This window comes from Euprymna scolopes, chromosome 41 (genome assembly GCF_053919585.1).
Source record: "Euprymna scolopes isolate OS-2025 chromosome 41, ASM5391958v1, whole genome shotgun sequence".
NCBI classification, from domain to species: Eukaryota; Metazoa; Mollusca; class Cephalopoda; order Sepiida; family Sepiolidae; genus Euprymna; species Euprymna scolopes.
The window spans coordinates 47,655,892-47,680,891 of NC_136522.1; the positions used below are offsets into that span (position 1 = coordinate 47,655,892).

Below are 25,000 nucleotides of genomic sequence, written 5' to 3' on the forward strand. Positions count from 1 at the left end.
TAAAAATAATTAGTTCATTATCTTCTGCGATCATTATTTAAAAATACTGCAATTTTCATTAAAATTCGTTAATTTCCTGATTTTTGGTGAATTTTTAAGTAAAGGGAGGAGTCAAAATGTGTATACACTTTATTCATTTTGAAACCACGTGTGGTTAATTTAAATATCCAGTTTGGCAGAAAAGTAACTTATCTTGCCTTTGATAACATTTATTTGTTATATATTTGTTTTTTGACAACTTTTTCGAATCTATGTGTACAGTAATACAAACCCAAACTTCGGAGGTTGGAATCCCCCCCCCCCACCTAAAATGTACTTGGAAAAATCGATTTTATAGTGAGATTTAAGAATGGTTAGTCGAAAAAAAGGTGAAAAACAAAACAAATAATCAATAAATAATTGTTACCAAAGGCAATAAATGCTACTTTTTTTTACTTACATTGAATATTTTCAAGCGCTTTTCTTTATTTTTTAATAATCTAATGCGGGTGTGTGCGTGCCAAATACCTCCAGATTTTCTAGAATTTCCCGCTAGATTGTAACCGAAATCTCCAGATATAGCAGGAAAACCGCTAAATTGTAACACTGGTCACGTGACAGGAAGCGGTAATAAATAATTGTCCCTAAATAAAAAAAAATGGCCTCTCTGTACAAATAAATCCACCTATTTATCATAGAAAAATGAAATATAATGTTATAATTAAAAAGAAATATATAAAAACACATATGGATATAGTAAACATATTATACCAAAACGTGGAAGCCATCCGTCCAGTGGTTTTTTAGACAATTAATTCCGAACAAACCAACATTTACATTTTTATATATATATATATATAATCAGTCGTTCATTTATTTGCATATTGATTTTGAAAAATGTCATTTTGCTAGTTAACCTCAATTATTTGTTATCTCCCATATATAATAATTTGAATGAAAAAATTATCTCCCATATATAATAATTTGAATGAAAAATTTATCTCCCATATATAATAATTTGAATGAAAAAATTATCTCCCATATATAATAATTTGAATGATAAAATTATCTCCCATATATAATAATTTGAATGAAAAAATTATCTCCCATATATAATAATTTGAATGAAAAAATTATCTCCCATATATAATAATTTGAATGAAAAAATTATATCCCATATATAATAATTTGAATGATAAAATTATCTCCCATATATAATAATTTGAATGAAAAAATTATCTCCCATGTATAATAATTTGAATGAAAAAATTCCATTTTGAACCAAATTGCACTTGGTTTGCAATAGCAGATGCCACATACAATTTTTTTTATGTCTCAACTTATACCCACCATCTTATGTAACTTTTGAACGCCATTACAGACACATTTATTTGTTGTTTTTTTTTGGTTTTTTTTTTATTACATTTTCACCCCAAACAAGGCAAATTGCCACTTTGGTGTAGGGGGCTACTATCAGGGGCAACAACTACTGGGGTACTATGTAGGGATTTGGGCAGCAAGGTGTCGGTTCACGTTACACTTGAACTTCTGCACGTCAGTACTGTTGGGGAAGCAGGGACCTGGAATGGAATTCCAGAGTCTAGCGGTTCTGGGGAAGAAACTATTGGAGTAAAAAGATCTTTTACATCTAGGGATCTCTACAGTGTGGGGGTGGGATTTAGCAGCCTGTCGGGTTTGTCGAGGGTGCACACGTCGTGGAGGCACAAGTGATTGCAGTTCGTCAGAGCATTCACCACTAAAATACTTGTAGAAAGGCAGAGGGATGCAACATTTCGTCGATGGGACAGAGGCTGAAGCTTAGATGCCAGTTCAGGGCCTATCAGGTTTGCGACTCTCTTTTGAACCTTGTCAAGCAGCGAGAGACTAGTAGCAGATGCACCAGCCCATATGTGGCAGCAATACTCCATACATGGGCGAATGGTGGCCTTATAGAGGTACAGGATACTTTCGGGTGTTAGTAGTTTTCTAGCACGGTAGAGAGAGCCCACCTTTCTTGCAGCGGCCCTGACAATGCCTTCAATGTAATTGTTCCAACTCATGTTTCCTGTGAACGTTAGGCCAAGGAGTTTGAAAGATGGACTCTCAGATAAAGAGTCGTTGGCCATTGCTATGGGTGGTAGAGAGGGTTTCTTGTAATTATTGAATGAAACTAGTTTAGTCTTGGCAGCATTGAACGCGACCAACCACTTTTGTCCCCATTCCACTACAGATTGGAGGTCTTCCTCTAGTGTTTCTGCCATTTCTTTAGAAATGCGTTCATTCGTCTTCCTGTCGTGCCTGCCATAGAGTGTAGTGTCATCAGCATATATACCCATCTCAGAGGCAATGTTGTCGGGGAGGTCATTTATGAATATCAGGAACAATAGAGGTCCAAGGATAGAACCCTGAGACACCCCCGCATTTATATCATATTGTTTAGATGTACGACCGTCGAGGACAACCTGGATTTTTCTCTTATCTAAGAAGGATTTAATTATGTTAAGTATTCTACCAGTGATACCGTATGATCTGATTTTACTGAGGAGACCCTCATTCCATACCCTGTCAGAAGCCTTAGATATATCTAGAGCTACCGCTCTGCCCTCCCCCGCATTGTCCAGTGAATTATATATAATAAAATCCTATCTTACTTCTTACGAGCAACATCATCATGATTGCTAAGATCTATAAACGAAGTAGTTCGTATTTCCCCTCTACCTGAAAAGTCCTCACTTTCTCCCAGTAAGGACCGGGTAAATATATAACCATTATACATTATAACTATATTGACCTGACACCCTTATTAACTGGATTAAACAATCAGACACATACAAATACTATTGCACTTCACTATTCGAAAATAATGATTTCTCCCCAATAACATTCCACCTTTTCTCATTGGCTGCGACCATGAAATTCTATTATTCCGGATTGTACACAAACATACAAAAAAACGAACACCACAGCCCTTATTCAATATGGCTGATCAATCACCACGCATTGTTTTAAATTATTTATACTTTACTACCGTCGCTTTTTCTTTATTTTACAAAAAATAACCATAACATTTACTTAAAAGTTACATATGCAATTACGCATTATTTGGATTAACACTATTTATTCATTAACGTTCTACTAAATTGAACACATACTTTTTGACCATCATCGAGAAAGATATTGCGACAATATTTTTCTTGATGATGGTCACAAAGTATGTGTTCAATTCAGTAGAATGTTAAAATTGAAAACTGGTCCCCAACAATAAAAGTCATAGAAAAGTTTGTTTTTTTATATAATTTTACTTTTTTCTTATCTGAAAGTTAAGTTTGTTATTGATGAGATTAACGTGAAAAAAGAAAAAAATATAAATAGTAGAATTTGCAGGGGGGGGGCGCAATATCATAAACGTCCACCGAATCTCATATTAATAGAGAGTTGTAGTAGCCCCCGACATCAAAGTGGCACCAAGCCTAGATTGGAGTGATTAGGCAAAAAAATATATACAGGGTGACACCAAAAAACGGGCCCATCTCTAATTAGGCCCTGTTTCTTAGTGTTTTGTCCGAATGAAATGAAACTTTGGTCATAACTAGTTTATTATATTCAAAACATCACATCAAAACACTAGGGTCTTTTGGCCTTTTTTTTCTCCGTTCTACGGCATATGTTCTAGATATACTTTCTATGTTTTTTTTTGGGGGGGGGGGTCACCCTGTATATTATTTTTCGCTTTTGGAATCATAAAAATTATTTCTTTTTATATAAAACACATTTTCACACTCTAAGCCTGAATTATATCCAGATAAATTATAATTTTCTTTACTTTTCATTCAGTTTGTATTTGACTACATTTACACCAGTTTTTTTTTTTTACTTCCTTTGTCTGTCAAATAATTTACGCCGCTAAAAATTTCCCCTTTATTACATTGCCTACGGATATATCTATTTGTTTTATATTGGCTTTTGTTTTTTGTTTTGTTTTTTTTTACTATAGTTGTTTTTTGTTTAGTTCTCTTTTCAGGACTCCTTTTCCACATTACTCAGACATGAACGTTTTTTAGGTACTTTTTTACCTTAGAACTAACTACACTATTTCCTTTAACCTGACGACTTCTATAGGTTTTAGACTATGCTGAATGAGACAATCTATTTTAACTTTGGTGGAGACAAGTAGTTTTCAAAGTATAATGACATGCGTGATGCAGTGTAATTTACTATTCTACGTACACGCGATAAAAAGTGTACTTCTCTCCACACCAACAGTGCAAACCACCCCCAAATTTTTGTTTTGGTTTATAGTCTTTGTGGATGATTATGCTGACAACATATATCAAGGTTGAACTTTGACAGTCCCCCTCCTCTCCTAAAATAGGGTGGATATTCTGAAAGTCGTTCTGACCCTAACGAGGTTGCTCATGTCTATTCCATATGACGTTCTTAACATGAGAAGTTGAAGGGTGTCTATTCTAAAATCCATTAGGACGTTGGGGATTGGCCACCAACAACAAGTTTAATCTTTTTATGAGGAGGGGCATGCTTGCACCGGTCAATGTCAGTTAACGGGTCCTGCTAGTAGTTTTATAATTTGTAGTTTGTTTTAATTTTAATATAACAAACAAGTTTTCAGTTTAAGAGTTCTGCCATTGAAACAACATTTTCTTAATCAAATAAAACATTAATTCAATATGCAACAGTCAATTAAATTGCCCTTCTTTTTTTTAAATCAATATGCAAATATCAGAAAGTTCCATTCGATATTGTTTCTTAATTTTTAGATGAGAATTGATTATTTTGGAGTATTTGGATTCTTCGAACTACGACCATGACTGAGTAGAAATTCCTAAGTAATTCGCAATTCTATTTTGACTCTTGTCCGCACTGAGCATTGAACATTTTACTAAGGAATTACAAGGACCTGTGGCGTTGTGGTTGAAATACGAAGTTTCAATAGATGTCTTGCTGGCTTGGTAGACTGATAACAGGCTCAAGGCGTTTCCGTAAATAGTTGTTCAGTAAAATTATTTTAGATTCTAGCCAAATATTTAACACGTGTGTCAAATGTTCGTTTCTTTTTAGAGTGAGCGACTTGATTTCAATAAGTTGCGATATTTTACTAATCTCTCTCTCTCTCTCTCTCTCTCTCTCTCTCTCTCTCTCTCTCTCATATATATATATATATATATATATATATATATATATATATATATATTATTTTTAAAATATAATTATCCACTGGCACGTGTTTCGTCGTCTACGACTCATCAGAGTGGCTGAATCTAGCGAGATTCGAAATCAGGACCCCACGGTAAGAAGCCTCTGATTTCGAATCTCGCTAGATTCAGCCACTCTGATGAGTCGTAGACGGCGAAACATGTGTCAGTGGATAATTATATTATAAAAATAATATATATATGTCGCTCCCCATTTAGGGGGTACCAAATTGGTCAAAGGGAAATTATTCCCAACTCACATTTAGGTAAAAATGCACTTTCGTATAAATAATTGAATTCGTTCAAAGAGTATTGCTAACAAAAACAAATAAAAACATATATATATATATATATATATATATATATATATATATATATATAATTCAAATGATCTTGTAACGATATATGTAACCCACTTTTCGGTTTACGACATCCGGTTGCGCATGCGCGCATGACCTGCGCACTGAAATATTAACGTTATTATTTCGAAATTATTATTTAACATGGGAAGAGTGGGGTTTAAAATAAACAAAAAAAAAGAACAATTGGGACGCTGAAATAGTAACGTCAGTATTTCGAAATTATTATTTAACATGGGAAGAGTAGGGTTTAAAATAACTTAAACGTAATACAGAAATGAACGATGTAAAAAAAAAAAAAAAAAAAAGCAGATATATCAAAATTTGAATTTAACTATAATAAGTATTATGGTATCTGTTCAATGCACATTTACCTATAAGTATGCCAACCACTTATAATTCAGTAACTGTAAATTTTTTTTCTAAAATAATCAATTATAATAAACAGAACGACTCATAAAAATCTATCTATATTCTTTTTTCATTTTAATATACTTTCATAGAAATGTTTCTGTTATGTCAAAAAAACAAACTATTTTCTTTACGTCACAAGTGTCACGCTCATACATTAATTCCATAGCTAATATAACATACTAACCTAACGGGTCACGGACAGTCTAGTGTGTGTGTGTATATATATATATATATATATATATATATATATATATATATATATATATATATATAAAAGAAGAAGTAGAAGAAGAATATAAATAATATGTGTGTGTTTGTTTGTTTTTGTTTTTGCGATACGTTTTGAATGAATTCTATTATTTACGAAAGCGCATTTTTACCTAAATGCGAGTTGGGAATAATTTTCCCTTTAACCAATTTGGTATTCCCATATGGAGAGCGGCATATATATTGATTTTAAAATATAATATAAATAAATAAATATATATATATATATATATATATATATATATATATATATATATATATATATATATATATATATATATATATATATATATATTATTTAACATGGGAAGATGGGGGGTTTAAAATAACTTAAAATTCGTTCAAAGAGTCGCTAACAAAAACAAATAAAAACATCTCTCTCTCTCTCTCTCTCTATATATATATATATATATATATATATATATATATATATATATAGTTTTGAGCGATCTTCGAAAATATCATAACGTTGCCTTATTTTGATTGTAGTCAACTGGAAAGCAGGAAAACGAAATAGAGTGCCACATGCGTGCAGTTCTAAGAAAGAATCTTTGTTCATAGAATCTACATTTAGGTTTGGGCACAGATAAAGAGTGGGGGAAATTAGTCATAGTGGTTTCAAATAGACGTGTGTTTTTCGTGAAAGTCAGGATAGGGGCGACCATACATTCAAGCTCAGGCGAGCACTTGCCATGAAAATAACGATAAAGCAGAGACGGGCTTGCAACGTCTCTCCTATGGGAAAGAGGTTGCAAGGAAGAGAAAAGGGCATCCTTCACTAGGCTACGAAGTCTATTTTAAACTTTGTCAATGCAGGATAAGCTGCTTCTAGCAGCTCCTGCCCAGATGTAGCAACAGTACTCTATCCTTGGACATACTTGGTTCTTATACAGGTAGAGAATAGAATCTACTGGAACAGTAAAACGATCCCAACATTTTTCCAGCAGCCTTGGCAAGGATGTTCTTTAGAGGCGGCAACCTTTAAATTAAAATAAATCAAAGAAAATTTTTTTTTATACAATTATGTGGTTTATTCTATAGATTAAATTTTTACGTTTCGAATTTAAATACAATTTGGGGCATATTTTTCCTGCAGCTCGAGCATATATTCCTAAATCTAATTTTTGCAACTGTACATATTGAATTAGGCTATATTTCGGAAATAACGCGTCAAATGTTGTCTTCTAAGTGATTTGTTATGTCTGCTTTATCAGTGTAGACATGAGATTTTACATATCCCCAAAGGAAATAATCTAATGGGGTTAAATCGTACGAACAAGGTGGCCAGTTTACAGGTCCATTTCGGGAAATTATTCGTTCATCAAATGTTTCTCTAAGTAAATTAATTGTATTGCATGCTGGGTAGCATGTGGCTACATCCTACTGAAATCACATGATGAAGTGCCAAACAAAGCTGAACTCAAAATAACTTATAATTGCCAAATCTACAATTAAAGAAAATAGAGTTGTCAATTTAAAGTTCGCTGCCTCTAAAAAACAACCTATACATGTGTGTGTGTGTGTGTGCGTGTGTATATATCTATATTTATATCTATCTATGTATGTATTCTATATATATGTACATCTATGTATAGCTTTATATGAGGGTCATTCCAAAAGTAAAGCCTCTTATGTTTTTTAACTGAAAAGGTTGAAGGGTTACGAAGGGAACCATTCGAATGGGCAAACTTTTGTGATCTAGAATTAATTTTTCTACATAATCATCGTTCTTCCAAATGTATTTTTGCCATGGGTGTCTGGGGCACGCTTTGTCATATGAAGGTCATTCCAAAGCCGCCTATTTTTAACTGAAAAGGTTAAAGAGCTATGAAAACAGACGTAGTACCATTAAAACAAGTGGCCTTTTGTGATCCAGAATTTATTCGTCTACATATTCATCATTATACTGAATGCACTTTTGCCAGGAGTTAAATGACGCATCTCTGCTTCTGCCATATGTACATGACAGGTGTTTTTGTTTTTGTTTTTTGGAGTCTCACACCATCAATATATGTAACTGAGAGAGGAAATATATATATATATATATATATATATATATATATATATATATATATATATATATATATATATTGATTGTAAAGTTCAACTTACAGTTTTAATTTTCTTTCTCTTATATATATATATATATATATATATATATATATATATATATATATATATATATATATATATATATATACGGCATAATCACGTTGACACACCGGTTCTCGTCAGATCACCGAAGTTAAGCAACGTTGAGCCTGGCTAATACCAGATGGGTGACCATTTGGGAATTCTAGGCGCTGTATGTGCTCTCCGCTTATCTCGGCATTGTTTCCAGTCGTCTTGTACCTCAACTTGCCACTGGTATGCAACAATGTTGACTCAGGAGAGGCGTGGTTAGAGGTTGCGCAAGTCTTGCCACACAAATTTCATGCGCAGGCACCCTTACAGTGGGTATCCATAGTCTATCAAGACTGATGGAAGCCTTCATATATATATATATATATATATGGCACAATCACGTTGACATACCGGTTCACACCAGATCACCAAAGTTAAGCAACATTGAGCCTGGCCAGTACAAGATGAGTGACCATTTGGAAAGGTTAGGCCCTGTGTGTACCTTCTGAGAAAGTTGAGCATAGGGCCAGCACCCTCACCCCAAAAAACGAACGCCTTGCGACAAAACATCTACAAAGTTGTAGATGGCCTATACCTCTCTAGGAGCTCAAGGCTATGGATATATATATATATATATATATATATATATATATATATATATATATATATATATATATATATATATATATAATTATTATTATTATTATTATTATTTACTATAATAATTATTATTTACTATAATAAATATTAAATACTAGTGTTTCATCCTTTCGGGAATCATCAGGTGCAGGAGGTCATGCTAGTCGAGAGATTTGAACCCCAGCAATAGAAGTTGTGTCTGGCTTCATTAGCAAGGACCCGAACCATTCGGCTACCGTCAGCCACAAGATACAGTCGAAATTTAAACCTTTATTCTTATTAAATGCTTTTAACGTCAGTCAGAGCAATTTAATCATTATATGACGATCTGGACATATGAGCTAAGTTGACCGACTTTATTACAACAGAAAGTGCTCAACGATAAGAAACCAGTTTCTTAAAGTGGCTGACATCATTTACTATAATAATTATTAAATACCTACAGACACTAGTGTTTCATCCTTTCAGGAATCATCAGTGCAGGGTGTCACGATTATCGCCAGTCGAGAGATTCAGACTCTGGCAACAGAAGTCATGTCGAACCATTCAGCCATATATATATATATATATATTATTATAATGATTATATATAATCATTAAAGGTCTATATTCCAAATTTCAATATGTTGTCCATCTTACCATTTATTTATTTCAGCATGTTAAATGTTCAATTCTTGACAGCACCTGTTTCGTATTTCAGAATCATTCTTGTTCATGTTCTTCTGATAAGTTAGAGCTGAATATATTAAAAAATTGACCTAATAATTACAAGAATGATTCTGCGCTATGAAACAGGTGCTGTTAAGAATTGTGTATTTTAACATACTTAAAGAAATGAATGGTAAGATGGACAGCATCTTGAAATTTGGATTATAAACCTTTTGTCATGTATTTGTATATGCTCTGTAGTTACATTGAGCTTCATGAATTAATAGATTGATATTAATAAAAGGTGAAATATAATTGAATAAGCATATTTTTCTCATATGAGAGAGAGAAAGAGAAGCGTATTTGTAATTTGATTGGCCCTAACGTTCTTCTTCTCTGCAACCTCTCTCTCTCACAGACGTGATGTTGCTAGTCTCAGTCTTTTCTATAAATACTATTATGGCATGTGTTCTTCAGAATTGTTTGATCTATTCCCTGCTTCCTTTGCTTCAGCTCGTTTGACTCGTTGATATAATGATCTCTATAAAGACGTTCTTTTTATACCTCATTGTAATACAGGATCCTATTCTAGTAGTTTCTTTCCAAGAACTGTGGACTTTTCTGACTGCTTTCCTCCTACATATAGCCTTGGTCGATTTAAGACTGATGTCAATAGTCATCTCATGTCTTTGCGATGATCATTTTTCCTTACTCTAAACTGTAACGTAATCCCCCATTAAGAAGCGTTAGAACTACGCTGAGGTAGTTTGCATTCCCGGGTAACGCCAGATAACCCAAGGATTTAGGATAGAGAAGATAAATATACATATTTTATTTTATGTCAAAATAGATATTGTTTGAAAACCAGAGAAATATATTTTTACGGCTAAAACTCAACAACCGGAAATGCGAGGATGTTAGACGGACATATTGTACTGGCTGAGTGATGGGTGGTGACCTCGAGGTTATGTGATTTTTAGTCTTGAATGGGGTCTCAGATCGTTGGGGCTTAGCGTGATTTGATTGGCTGGGGAGACTTCCACCCTACCACATCGGGTCGATGCTCTCTAAAATTAAACAGTTTGCTCGTTGAATTCGGGGAGAACGGGTCATATAAACCCGCCGTTCCCTGGAAGAGAGGACCCCTCCCCACCTCATCCATCCGTCGGTCACTGTCTGTGAAGAGAGTTGAGACTTTGAAAAGAACTTACAAAATCTGAATGAGAATTTTAAAAACATTTGTACATAATTTTATGAGAATTAAGCTTTGGTAGATAGACTACAATCGTCGTCTTTCTTCCTGCCTGCCGCTTCGATATTCGCTTTCAGCATACCAGATTATGTAACAACCTCCGAGGAGCCTAGACGACACGTGCCAAGAATCTAGAGTCCTAGCCACCTCCTCGAACGAGGCGGGTTACAAAGCTCTTTACATCAAGTGGCTTCTTATCTTGTCTGGCGAAATTCCATAAAAATATGTATTCTATATGATATTATGTGAATACACACAAACATGACAGAAAGAATAGACACACATAGAAAGAGTTTATTTCAATAAACATATAATTTATAGAACAAAATCGAAAATAAATGGTCACAAATTTTATAACTAATACTTAATTGACATTTCCTTTGCGGTTTTTAATGCTAGGACCCTACTAGGCATGGCATTGATTAGTTGACACATATCATTTTAAGGAATTTCTTGTGATGTCTGACACAATAATGCTAAAAGTTCAGGCTTAGAAAATGGCTTCCTTTTCTTTTTGTGAAAGTTCCGGTTTAATATGCCCCAAAGGTTTTCAATTAGATTCATATCCAAGAACTGACTTGGACATGGAAATTTACTAATCCCATTTTGGCTCAACCAATGTTGTGTCGCCCTAGCACAGTGACAAGGAGCTCCTTCTTTCATAAATAGAGTTAACTTGGTTCATTTTACCACTTGAGAATATTGGTAAGAATCCTTAGGTGTATCAGAATTTTTGGGGAATTTTTTACACCCTTAACACAAAACTGTGAATAAAATATACAAAACTCGTAATTTCTTTTTTTTAAAGTGGGTTTTTTAATTTCTTTATGGAATATACTTCCAAAATAAAAGATTTTAAAAAATAATAGAAATTATCTTTTATATTTAAAAAAGTCTTTACAAAATGCATGCGCGCACTCATGCAGCCATTTTTTTTTCTATGTAATGAAATGAATTGAATTTTATGAGTTAAAGTTTTCAATTTTTTCAATTTAAAAATCTATCAAAATTTTTCTATTGGTTCAATTTTTAAGATATTTTCAGGTTTAATGTGAAATTTTATGCTCTTTCCAATAAACTGAATATGATATTCTAGAAAAACGTTTTTCTTTTTATTCACCCCCCCCATTTTGAAATGTCTATTAAAAAGAAAATAATTAATTTTCTCACCTTAGATTTATATATCACAAATTGAAGATAACAGATCAATAAATATAATAATCTAATTTAAAACAAAAACAAAGGAATAGTTATGTGCAAATTTACCTCTAAAATCTAAAGTTCAAAAACATTTTTTAAAAAAAATGTTGATTTTTTTTTTTTTAAGTGAAACCTCATATTTTGAAAATATTGTCCTGTAAAAATTAGATACCTACATCAATTTTTTTATTTCATTCAATTTTGTTGTTTTTTTTTAGATTTTTGAAAAAAAATCATTGTATAAAGAAGAAATAAAATATTTTAAATCAAAAACTCATGTAATTCTTTAAGAAAATAAAAAAAATGAAAATTTGTCAGCAGGTTTTTTTTTTAAAGTAAACTTAATTATTCAACTGATGAGTGAAATGTGATCATTTTTCATTTACGGTGACCCATAATTGACTAACTTGATTGTTGACAGCAAACACATGTCAAAAATTCAAAGGGGAGATAAGACACATATCAGCACTTCAAATGTTTGTTTCTTTATATAGTTACTACTTGGAAATATATTTGGCCTAATGTGTTGTTCTTACGTTTTTGAAATAATTAATTATGGCGGTTTTCGGCCTCTATATTTCTCAACTAGAAGAAAGAGAGACAACTTTGTTTGCGAACCTCTCATATGACAATTTCAAATCGCAGCATTTTTGAATCCTTGCTTAAAAAATTATTTTATTTAAAAAGTACTGGAATATAAAATATAAATATGGATAAATTCTTAACAATGAAGAATGAAAGCACCCGTTGATTATTATTTTTTTATAGGTAAGTGATTTTTTGGAATTTATATATATTTTTATATTCGAAATAAATTAAAATTCGTTGATTTTCTTGAAATCTTTTTTAAAGAAAACTGATTTTAAAAAAATATTGCATATTTTTCTATTAAGCCTTTTATTATTTTAAAATTTGGTCTTTGCTCCTTTTATTGAAAAAAATTAGGGTTTAAATTACATTTTTCAAGTAGTTATAAGCTTCGAAAGATAGTGAGTCTAAATATTTAAATTTTTATCACTCATTTTTAATGGCGACATCTGACACTGCTAAAGAATCCTTCATCTAATATTGAAACATATTTAGCAGAATTGAAGTTTCCTTGGCTGAACAACCATCACTCCAAATTGCACCCCGCACCATAACCAAGAAATCCCCATGTTTCATTGTTGGCTGCAATCTTTTTAAGTCACCCTCTAGCTGAGGGAGCCTCCATACCTATACCCTTCCACTGTTGACAAATAATGCAAATCGTGACTCATCAGAGAAAATAACATTGGTCCACCATCTCACGAGCCTAATCTTTTCTGCACTTGATATTGACAGGACGAAAAAGAGGTTTCTTTCTCGCAGCTCTACCATAGTAGCCCAGCTTGTGAAGATACCTGAAAGCTGTTCTGCGATTGATACCAGTTCGTGTTGCAATGTCAGAGACTTTGCACTGAGGATCCTCTTCAACATTTCTTTTCACAAGTCGCAAGAGTTTTTCAGAGGGCTTGTGGCTGCTTGGATGGGAGTTTGTGCACTCTTTGTCCTCTCTTGTGAATTGTATGATCACTCTATTAACAGCAGAAAGATTTCTTGCTATTTTGTATTGACTAAGACCATCTTTATGTTGACTCACGATTCGCCGTTGCAGAAATTCTGGTAGGTCTGATGCTCCTTTGTTTCTGGTATGCTTCAATGTTGTTAGAGTATCTCATTAAAGTTGCATCTAAGTTATTTCAGCACTATTCTTATCTGTAAATATAAATAAGCATATATTAATTCTTAGGAAAAATATTTATATTAGTGTCTATTCTTTTCTGCCATGTCTGTGTATATATATGTGCATGTGTATATATGTAAATATGCAAATTTATTTATATATACTCCTATATCATATATATATATATATATATATATATATACATATATATATATATATATTCTGTGTGTATTGATATTCGTATTAAAAACCCTTTATTCTATTTATTTAAAAAGAAAATACAACTTTGCTATATATAGGTCGTGAATTTGCATTCATCTGCAAAAGATTTACCTAATTTGCATATTCTTTTAAACATTCATTTTAATTAATTTCCTATTATTTTTTTTTCGGTTTCTTATGGGATGATGATCTTTAGTTTACTATTACATGTAATTATAAGAATGCAAATATTCTACATGATTTATACTTGCGTAATATTTGCATAAAAAGATTTTAGCAAACAAAAATCTCTTTCTATATATATTTATGTATATGTATATATATATATATTTGTTTAAAGAATTTTGCCTAGCAAACTCCTCTGTGAATTTTTGGTCTAAAGACATGAAACTTAATATATAGGGTATTCAAACACATGCTAAACTTTATATTTGGGTTTTAACCGGGGAAAATCGATGCAAAAGTGTGAAAATTAGAAAAATGGAATTTGCCAGATGAAGGTTGAATGACAGTATTATGAATAGGCATGCGTAATGTAATAGCTATTGGTTCATGTTTTAATATTTAGCCTTACAGCAATCACGTCTTCATAGCTCAGGCATTAACGTCAAAGTAAATTGTAAGCTAAACTTTTTGGTTTCGGTTTCGGTTCTCGGTGGTGGCACATGAGTCATTTTTTAAAACTTTTTAAATCAACACTATATATTGGGTTCTATATAATATAATAATAAATATGAAATCTGCATTAATTAAACTATCATAATTAGGCGTATTTTACGACCGGGCAATATATATATATATATATATATATATTTATATATATATATATATATATACGAGCAAACTGTTAATAAAACATGTTAAAAAACACTTTGAAATGAGTTAAAAACATATTTAATCTGAAAAGGAAACACTAGATAAGTGGATAGTCCTTAATCCGCGGAGTTTCGAAGAAATACTTTCCTTCTCATCAAAGGGTAGGAATTAGCAAAATGCGGGATCGGATTTTGCATGCAAAAGTATTCGATGAAACAACAAGTAAGTCAAAAATCTTACTTGAAAACAAAATGCGGGATCGGATTTTGCATGCAAAAGTATTCGATGAAACAACAAGTAAGTCAAAAATCTTACTTGAAAACAAAATAAGTTAAGCAGAAGGAATATGGTGAAGAAAAAGGTGATTACGCATGAATGGATAGTCTGGTGGAAGATAAATAATCCAGTGACGGTCAAATCCAAAAGTATAACTTCAAGAAAGTTAAAAGAATTTCCATTTGCAAAAGTAAAATCCAAGGAAATCCCGTAATTGGAAGAAGATGGTCCATAATAATCCAAAGGCAGAAATCCATGGAATAATTCACAAAAATGTGTACAAGGAAAAAAGGAAAAGATTCCAATAATATTAATAAAAGAAAAATAAGATATGCTTTTCACTCTACTTCCGAGACATAAATATAAATTTAATATAATAAATATAATATATATATATATATATATATATATATATATATAAAAATCCGTGGACAATTCGCGCGTCCTTGCTTGCATCTTGTATTATAATAAAGTCGTACTCTTGTCTACTTGTTTGTTCATAATTCCTTTTTCCATACTGAAAACGGACTTTTATCATTTCTACATAAACTATTTATTCAAAAGAAATCTACATTCAATGAGTAACCTCATTTGCATACGACATAAGAAAATCTATTTTAATCATTAGTCCGATTTTATTAATTGTATTTTGTGCTAGAATCGTTTTAATTTTTCTATTTAGAAATATTCTTTTAAGTTAATTTATTAAAATTTTTAAAAATTTTCTTAATATTTAATTTATTTTATTTTCAATTATTAATAACTGACAACAGTTTGGTTTACATCGGAAGTAAGCTTATTTATTTAAGCTACGACATTTATTTCCCGTTTAAGCTATGAAAGTCACTTCGCCGTTGATTTTCATAGACCAAAATGGATGTGTCTTATGCTTCCCCAAATCCAACTTGTGGTCAATTTTCTTAATAAGTTAGGATATTCGGTGTATATTAAATAGTATATGACTGATCCATTTGCCCGCCAATATGTTTCAACCGGGCAATGCCGGGTATATGCAGCTATCATTTCAGACTAGTAATGAAGTCACTTCAAATAAAAAGCTAAATAAAAAAAAAAACTACTTCAAAGTCAAAACGAGCCAACAGTATTAGTTGGATGGATTTCGTCTCAGAAGTACAATTTTTTGTATCTTAAATAGTATGTGACTAATCCCTCCACCCTACAATATGTTTCGACCGGGCAATGCCAGGTATATGCAGCTATTGTTTCAGACTAATAATGAAGTCACTTGAAATAAAGACATAAATGAAAATAAATAAATAAAATGCAACTTCAAAGTCAAAACGAGCCAACAATATTAGTTGGGTGGATTTCGTTTCAGAAGTACAATTTTTGCCTTTTTGTTAGAAATATCGTTCATGGACAACAAACGACTAAAGGACAAAATAAGGGAAGCGAGAGTTACAAAGCGGCCAAATGTAAACCAGGATCTATTTTTCTGCTCTCCATAAACAACATACCAATGTAATGTGCATATATGTATGTACATGTAGATTTGTATGGGTAGCGATCGTGCGTTTATGTTTGTTGTCTATTGTTCAAATTAGTTTCGGCTGAGAAAAGAAGTATTCCAACAATGTCAACAATAAACTCTTGTGTGAAACTTTATTGACCTCTTTAGAATTCTTCCTTCTTCCACATTCTGCCCACACGAAAGCATATATGCTACTGCAGCATTTTTGGGTTTACATATATTCCTACACACACACACACACACACACACACACACACACACACACACACACACATATATTAGAATAAGCTATCTATCTATCTATATATATATATATCTATATATATATATGTATATATATATATATATATATATATATATTCAATTTGTCTTTACATAAGCAGTAATCTGTTGCTACACAGTCATGAGCATGTTTCAGTCTTCTAATATTTAGTAACTAGACCTCTTAGATCCGCTTTCGAAAATAAGTGTTGTTTTCTGAAGAGGTCTCTAGTTACAAAATACTAGAAGACTGAAACATGGTCATGACCGTGTAGCAACAAATTACTGCTTATGTAAAGACAAATTAAAAATATAACTTGCTCTACTTCCGAATTGAGCATTCTTGTATTAACCTCATGATATTTCATTGGTTACCCTACCTTTGAAAAATAGCAACCTAAAATTATATATATATATATATATATATATATATATATATATATATATATATATATATATATATATATATATATAATTTGATGCCTCTGTTCAGTCTCAAAAGACAAAGGATACCTCCTGTAGGGACAACTGTGCATGTAATTGTGAGGCAAGGATTATGCACTCCACAACCACACCTGTCGTGAATCGGCAATGTTTGAGTCCAGTGGCAAGGAGAAATCCAGCGCGACTGGAAACAATGCTGAGATAAGCGAAGAGCCCATACAGCACCTGCAAGTCCCAAATGGTCACCCATTAAGTACTGACCAGGTTCAACATTGCTTAACTTCGGCGATCCAGTGGGAACCGGTGTATAAACGTGATTCTGACATGTGTGTGTGTATATATATATATATATATATATATATATATATATATATATATATATATATATATATATATATATATATATATATATATATATATATATATATATATATATATATATATATATATAGTGGCCCACTTAAAGTAGCCCAATTCTCTAATCAATTTTTTTTTCAAATTAAGCAGTCCACTTAAATCTCAGTAATATTTTTCTTAACGACCAACATACACCACAAGATAAAATACAATTCTTTTTCCAACAAAATGGTGCTACATGCCACACGTCTTACATATCACTGACACGAGTTCATGACATGTTTACGGGGAGAGAACAATAAGCAAAGGGTTATGGCCACCACGTTCCCCGTACTTGTCATCATGTGATATTTATCTCCGAGTGAATTAAAAACAAAAAGGTTATGCAAATAATCCTCACAATCTAAACCAACTAAAGGAGAGCATTACCTACGCTATCAGGAGAATCACCAGAGAAGATCTACAGGCAGTATCTGCAAACGTTATTAAACATGCCCAGAAATGTATAGATGTCAACGGAGAGAACTTCTAGCATCTTTTATAACACTACAGATCATTTAAGCAATAAAAGAATGTTTATCCTCTCTACTACATTTTCTGAGCTACTTTTGAGTGGGACACCCTGTGTGTGTGTGTGTGTGTGTGTGTGTGTGTGTGTGTGTGTGTGTGTGTGTGTGTGTGTGTGTGTGTGTAAGTACTTCATTTACTCACATAAAATTAATACACGAAAGTATAAATTTATGCGTAAACTTCAAGTATTTACTTCAAAAGTGCTCAATACGTAGGTAGAGCTAGTTAGTAAGTTATAAAATATATATGGCGATTAAGCTACACTGAATATTCCGCGTTTCATCCACTCTAGGACTCTTCAGGTTTGTGCGCGAATTTTGTGGTTGTCTGTCGTTTTTATATACGCATCTTCTATTGAGATATTGAGCTGATTGGCTAACTAAAATCTCAATAAATTTTGTTTATATCCGTTAGAAGCGCTGAGTGAAATTTGAAGAATAAAACATGTGTAAATACATTTGAAGCCAAAACTGCAACGATTGACAAAGGAGTCTTACTCTGAAATATATTTCTTTAAAAATAAACACCCGTTTATTTATAAAAAAAATTTTGCGTTGCAGTTTTGGCTTCAAATGTATTTATACATGTTTTATTCTTACATATATATATATATATATATATATATATATATATATATATATATGTATATGTATAATTATCTATGTATATACTGGAATAATAAACATATATGTATATATATAATAATAATTATAAGTTTAATATTCATTACGATATAACGATATTTATAACACTGCCACCTTATTTTAATACATTGTCACGTGAGCCAAGTGTTGCACTTGAAAAAAGACTTAAAGCTGCCCATTTAACAGCGAACTCATAACAGAGAGATGTTTTTATCTCTCCAAGAGAAGGACAAAAAATTGATTTGTAAAACGAAAACAAAAGAAACGCCTGTGAATGCTCTTCTACGAGCGATAGCTAATATGTCTTTAAAAAATAAATAAACATCTCTTTTAATGAAAAAAAAAATCGTATATTGTGTGTCGTTTCAAAGAAATCTTTATATATATATACTTATATATATTGAAATAAAATATTACTGTTTTGTATTCAAATATAAATATTAATAACACAAAGTTCCTTTAAATATCTCGTGTTTGAAAGTATTCTTTTGGACACTATTCTATGAAATCCAGACAGACCCCATAATTTTATTACAAACACGCTTATCACAATAATCTTATGTGGATCTATATTTAAAAAAAAATGTTAAACTTTGTAACATATTTCCATTCTATGGAGATCAGGCGCGAACGCAGACCTCATAATTTCATTATACCATATTTCTTTAAACTGAAACATAATTATAAAAGTATACTTACGCAGATAGATATCTAAAGCCTTTGTTGAAGTTTCTGGCATATTTTAATTCTATGGATGTCAGATACGAATGCAAATCCCACAATTTTTATATGCCATCTCTGTTCAAGCTGAAACATACCTGTCAAAGTATTCTTATGCGCATCTATATAAAAAAAAAACCTTCTAAAAGTTTTTTTTTTTTTAGTTTTCAAGCTATAAAAATGTTGCATTTTATGTGTCTTTGTTTGCTAACGCTTGTGGATGGTTCATGTTAGACGTGAGATACACATACGAAAATTCGACGGTTTGATTCTTCTCAACCCAATGATCAACCAACCTTTTCGTTTGTTATTATATAATATTTGTTATAACCTGAAACACGCTTTTTTGGATGGCGTTATCTTTTAACCACACCCCAACGGCGTTTCATTTGTCCCTTGCGATTCACTGGACTAACTGACTCCGATTACACCAGCATAACTTTTGCCGAAAATAACCTTTGAAGCATCATACTGTTAACTTTTCTTTTTAACAATTCCAAGTTTGTTGCTTTTATACGCATGTGCCTGTGGGGTTTATAATTTTTGTTATTATTATTATTCAATTATATTCAATTATATTTTGATACATTTGATAATTGTTATTCTTCTACAGGTGCAAGTTTATGTTAAAACGATCTTCGGTACTCGCGGCCTAGGTATTAAGATGTCAGGTTTAGACTTTGGAATTCCCTTCTAAGTTCTTGCTTTCCTAGCTGTACTAACATGCAAAAGTTCAAGTGTAATATAAACAGACATCTTGCTACTCAACTCCCTACATAGTATCGTTGCAAATTGACCTAGATAGTAGCCCTCTACATCAAAGTGGCACTGTGCCTTGTTTAAGGTGAGAATGCAATAAAAAAATAAAATAAAAAAAGCACGTGATGGAACAGGTCAGCTGTTTCTAAATTCAACTTTCGTGAGGTCTTGTCCATTAACTTGCTTTCAAATTTTCCTTGGCTGACCAATCTTTCTGCGATTTAAGACGTCCATATTTCTGCAACTGCTTATACATGAAGGTAAACGTGCCACGTGATTATACCAGGTAAACGATTTATCCTAAGGATAAGCTCTATGTCAAGTAAATGTAGCGATTTGGGTTTGGTTAGAATTCACATTTGCAGATTCATATAATCATGTGATCACATAGGTAATGTACCTTCTTGGAGTTTCCCTTCATGAAAAGGCAAAAGTTGTGGAAATCGTGGCTTCATTTGGAAAATAGATTGATCAAGTCAGTCTCTGCTTCTGTTATTACTTTGGATGTCCCGTGGGTTAAAGCAAAAACTTCAACCCAGCACAAGTTAAGTAAAAATAACAACGAGAACTTGATCGATGTGAAGACGTTTACCATCTGTCCTAACTGGCGTTATATCTTTCGATTTTATGAAAAAACACACACGAAATCAAATGCATCTGATTTTCTCTCTTGCTTGATTTTGAGATCCCATGTATCACTTCTATATAACAGTGTGAATAAAACCTTGCTGTTATAGAATTTTAATTTAAATCTAAGCCCAACTCTAACCCTAAACCTGGAATTTGTACGGCCCGTTGTTCTTAGTTAGTTCTTGGTTGTCAAGGGGTCAAAGTTCGACGATTTGACCTTTGAAAACTCAATTAAATCCGCCAATTTTGGATCTAACACTTGAAAATTTAAATGTAGGTCACTTGGATATGGATTAAACTTTATAATTTGATTTGAGACCCAAAAAATAAATGTTATAGTGTCAAAAATGGGGTCAAAGGTAAACAAAGAAATTTGACCTCTGCGGTTTCTACCAAATTACTCAGCCAATTTCTGGTCTAAACATTTGAAATTTTACATAAATGGTATGCAGAGATAGGGCAAGCTTTTTAATTGGTTTGAGTCGAAAATTTCAGCTGCCAAGGGGTCAAAGTTCAAAAGATTTTACCTTTGCAGTATCTAGCAAATTACTCAACAAATTTTAGGTCTAGTATTATACATAACGGGTATTCAGACATGCAGCAAGCATTTTAATCAATTTTGGGGCGAAAATTTGGCTGCCAAAAGCTCAAAGTTGAAAGAGTTGACCTTTGCAGATTCTACTAAATTTCTCCACCAATTTTTAGCCTAAACACTTGGAATTTTAGACCTAGGTAACTTGGACATGGGTAAAAATTTTTATTTTGATTTAAGACCAAAATAATAAATGTTAAAGGGTCAAAATTGCGGTCTAAGTTATAAAAAAATTATTTCTACTGTCTCTACGAAATTACTCAGACAAATTTTGTCTAAACATTTGAAATCTTACATGAAGTGTATTCACACGTAGAGTAAGTTATGAACAGAGCATAGGGCCCAAGCAAAGCCAGGCTGAACTACTAGTATATATATAATAGTAAAATTGTCTGTGTCTGTGTCTGTGTGTGTACATTTCGCTACCAAACTACTTTGTCAATTTTCAGCCTACAGACTCGAGTTTTTACATAAGGGGTATTGAGATTTTGAAAAATCTTTTTAATCGGTTTTCGGACAAAAATTTGGCTGTCAAGAGATCAAAGTTCAACAATTTGACCTTTGAAAACTTTACTAATCTCCTCCGCTAATTTTTGGTCTAAACACTTGAAATTTTAAATGTAGGCTACTTGGACATGGATCAAACTTTTTAATTTGATTTGAGCCCAAAACAATAAATGTTACATGGTCAAAATTAAGGTCAAAGTTAAAAAAAAAAATTGACCTCTGCGGTCTCTACCATATTACTCAGCCAATTTTTGGTCTAAACATTTGAAATTTTACATAAAGTGTATTCAAACATAGGGAAAGCTTTTTAATCGGTTTTTAGCCGAAAATTTGAGCTGCTAAGGGGTCAAAGTTCAAAAGGTTTGACCTTTACAGTCAATTTTGGGTCAAACATTTGTAATTTTACATAAAGGGGATTCAGACAGGCAGCAAGTTTTTTAATCAATTTTTGGGCGAAAATTTGGCTGGCATGAAGTCAAAGTTGAAAGAGTTGACCTTTGCAGACTCTACGAAACTCTTCCGTCAATTTTTATTCTAAACACTTGAAATTTTAGATATAGGTTACCTGGGCATGAGTCAAATTTTTTAATATATATATGCACATAAAGTTATGAACAGTACGTAGGGCCTGAGCAAAGCCGGGCTAAATGACTAGTATACAATATATGGGGTTGTTTAACGAAAAGTAATTATTGAATTATTGATATGGTATTTCATCGTGAAATCATTATCTTCTTGTGTGAGTCAAGTATTCGACAACGGTTCGTATCGGTCATCAAACATTAGTAGGTTGTCATGAGCTAAAAATGGTTTACCTCTAAATAAATCTGTTTGAAATAAAAGCAACACGCCCAACATTAAGTAAGAAACACTTGAAATTTCAGAGAGGAAATGTCATAAAAAAATATTCCTATTGAAAACCGATGTTGTGGAGAAAAGATATTAGCTAGATGTAAGTATGTAAAGCGTGTATATATATGTGTGTGTGGGGGGGGGTGTATGTGTGTGCATATATATATATATATATATATATATATATATATATATATGTGTGTATGTATATATATTTGTTTGTATATACATGTGTGTATATGTATATGTGTGTATGTATGTGTATATATATATGCGTGTATTTATGTTAATATGTATATATATCTATGGGTACATTATGTATGTGTATGTATATGTATACTTGTATATAGATATGCATATATGTGTATATATATTTATACATATATGTACATATATATATGCATGTTTGTATATGTGTATATATAGATGGATATATGTCTATTTGTATATATATATATATATGTGTGTGTGTGTGTGTGTGTGTGTGTGTGTGTGTGTGTGTGTGTGTGTGTATACAATCTGTGTATGCATATATATATATATATATATATATATATATATATATATATAACCTGCTCTGAAATCTGCTTTGTTCTCTAGTGTCCCTAGTAGCACAAAGGAAGATAGAAAGGATAATGTTAGGCATCACTCTACAAGACAGAAAGACAGACATCCTGATCTACCAACAAACAAGAGTCATTGACATTAATACTACCATCAAAATATCCAAACACAGATGAGCAGGGCAGGTAGCCAGACAAAATGACAACAGATGGTCCATCAAGACAATGGAATGGACACCTCGTGAACATAAGAGGCCCAAGGGAAGAACAAGAACGAGATGGAGGGACGACCTGATACAATACATGGATCCCACATGGCAGCGAATAGCTCGGGACTGAGTTAGGTGGCTATAGTCCAAGGAGGGATTCCTCACTGAGTGATAAAACCCTTATTGATTGATATTAATTGATATATATCTATAATATAAAGCTGTGTGTGCGTGTGTGTGTGTGTGTGGTCACGAATAGGCTCCTATGTGGTTGACTCTTTTAAAAAACTGATTACATATAATGATAGAAGATATATCGAGACACAGGAATGGGTATGTTTGCTCTGGCAGAACAGTGGTTAATTAAAATTGTGGGGTTTGCGTTCGTGGCTGGTCCACAAAGTATGGAAATTAAAAAAATTAAAAATTAAAAAAAAAACGTTTATAAATATTTTTGATATATATGTACATAAGGTTACTTTGATAAATATGTTTTAACTTAAATAGGGATGGTATAATAAAATTGTGGGGTCTGCGTTCGCACCTGGTCTCCATAGAATAGAAATAGGCACAAACTTTAATAAAGACTTTTTATATCTATCTGCGTAAGTATACTTTGATAATTATGTTTCAGTTTGAAGAAATATGGTATAATAAAATTATGGGGTGTTCGTTCACACCTGACCTTGATAGAATGGAAATATGTCACAAAGTTTAACAAGGTTTTTTAATATAGATCCACAGAATATTGTGATAAGTGTTTCAGTATGAACAGGTATGGTATAATAAATTATGGGGTTCATCTATTTTATTTTTACTTTCATCATATTTTGCTTTTGTTTTGATACCCCCAAATTCGAAGCTATCTCTTTAGAACCCTTCCTTTTCATAACCTATCATACTTTCATAAATCAGAGTCCATTTTCTGTAGACTGTTTTTGAACCCAGTCAACGACAAGTACTTTTGCTAGTATATATATATATATATATATATATATATATATATATATATATATATATATATATAGAGAGAGAGAGAGAGAGAGAGAGAGAGAGAGAGAGAGACACTTTGGAAGCAGGTCATTATTTAGACACGTTTGATTGAACATGACAGAGTTATTCCTTTTTCCAATCTTGTTGGATATCTTTTCTATCTGCCAAGCGGTCTTTATAATTTCGGCAGGCATATTATGCAGAATGGGGCCCAGAAGTTGTTGGTCAGCCGCATTTTTCTCAAGCGCTTTCTATCGGCCATCTGATTGTTGTCAGGAGCAATTACTGTTGTTTTC

The 25,000-nt window shown here is 32.3% G+C and overlaps 1 protein-coding gene, 1 long non-coding RNA gene and 1 pseudogene across 15 annotated transcripts in view; 2 read left to right on the forward strand and 1 right to left on the reverse strand.

Annotated features, from left to right (window-relative positions):
- LOC145266513 (liprin-beta-1-like) overlaps positions 1-25,000 on the forward strand; it is an 840,289-nt gene that overhangs the window by 207,183 nt on the left and 608,106 nt on the right. The gene's annotated exons all lie outside the window — the stretch shown is intronic.
- The window catches only part of LOC145266516 (uncharacterized), a 292,036-nt gene that overhangs the window by 37,992 nt on the left and 229,044 nt on the right, over positions 1-25,000 (reverse strand). The window lies entirely within an intron of this gene.
- On the forward strand, positions 8,425-8,541 carry LOC145266746 (5S ribosomal RNA; annotated as a pseudogene).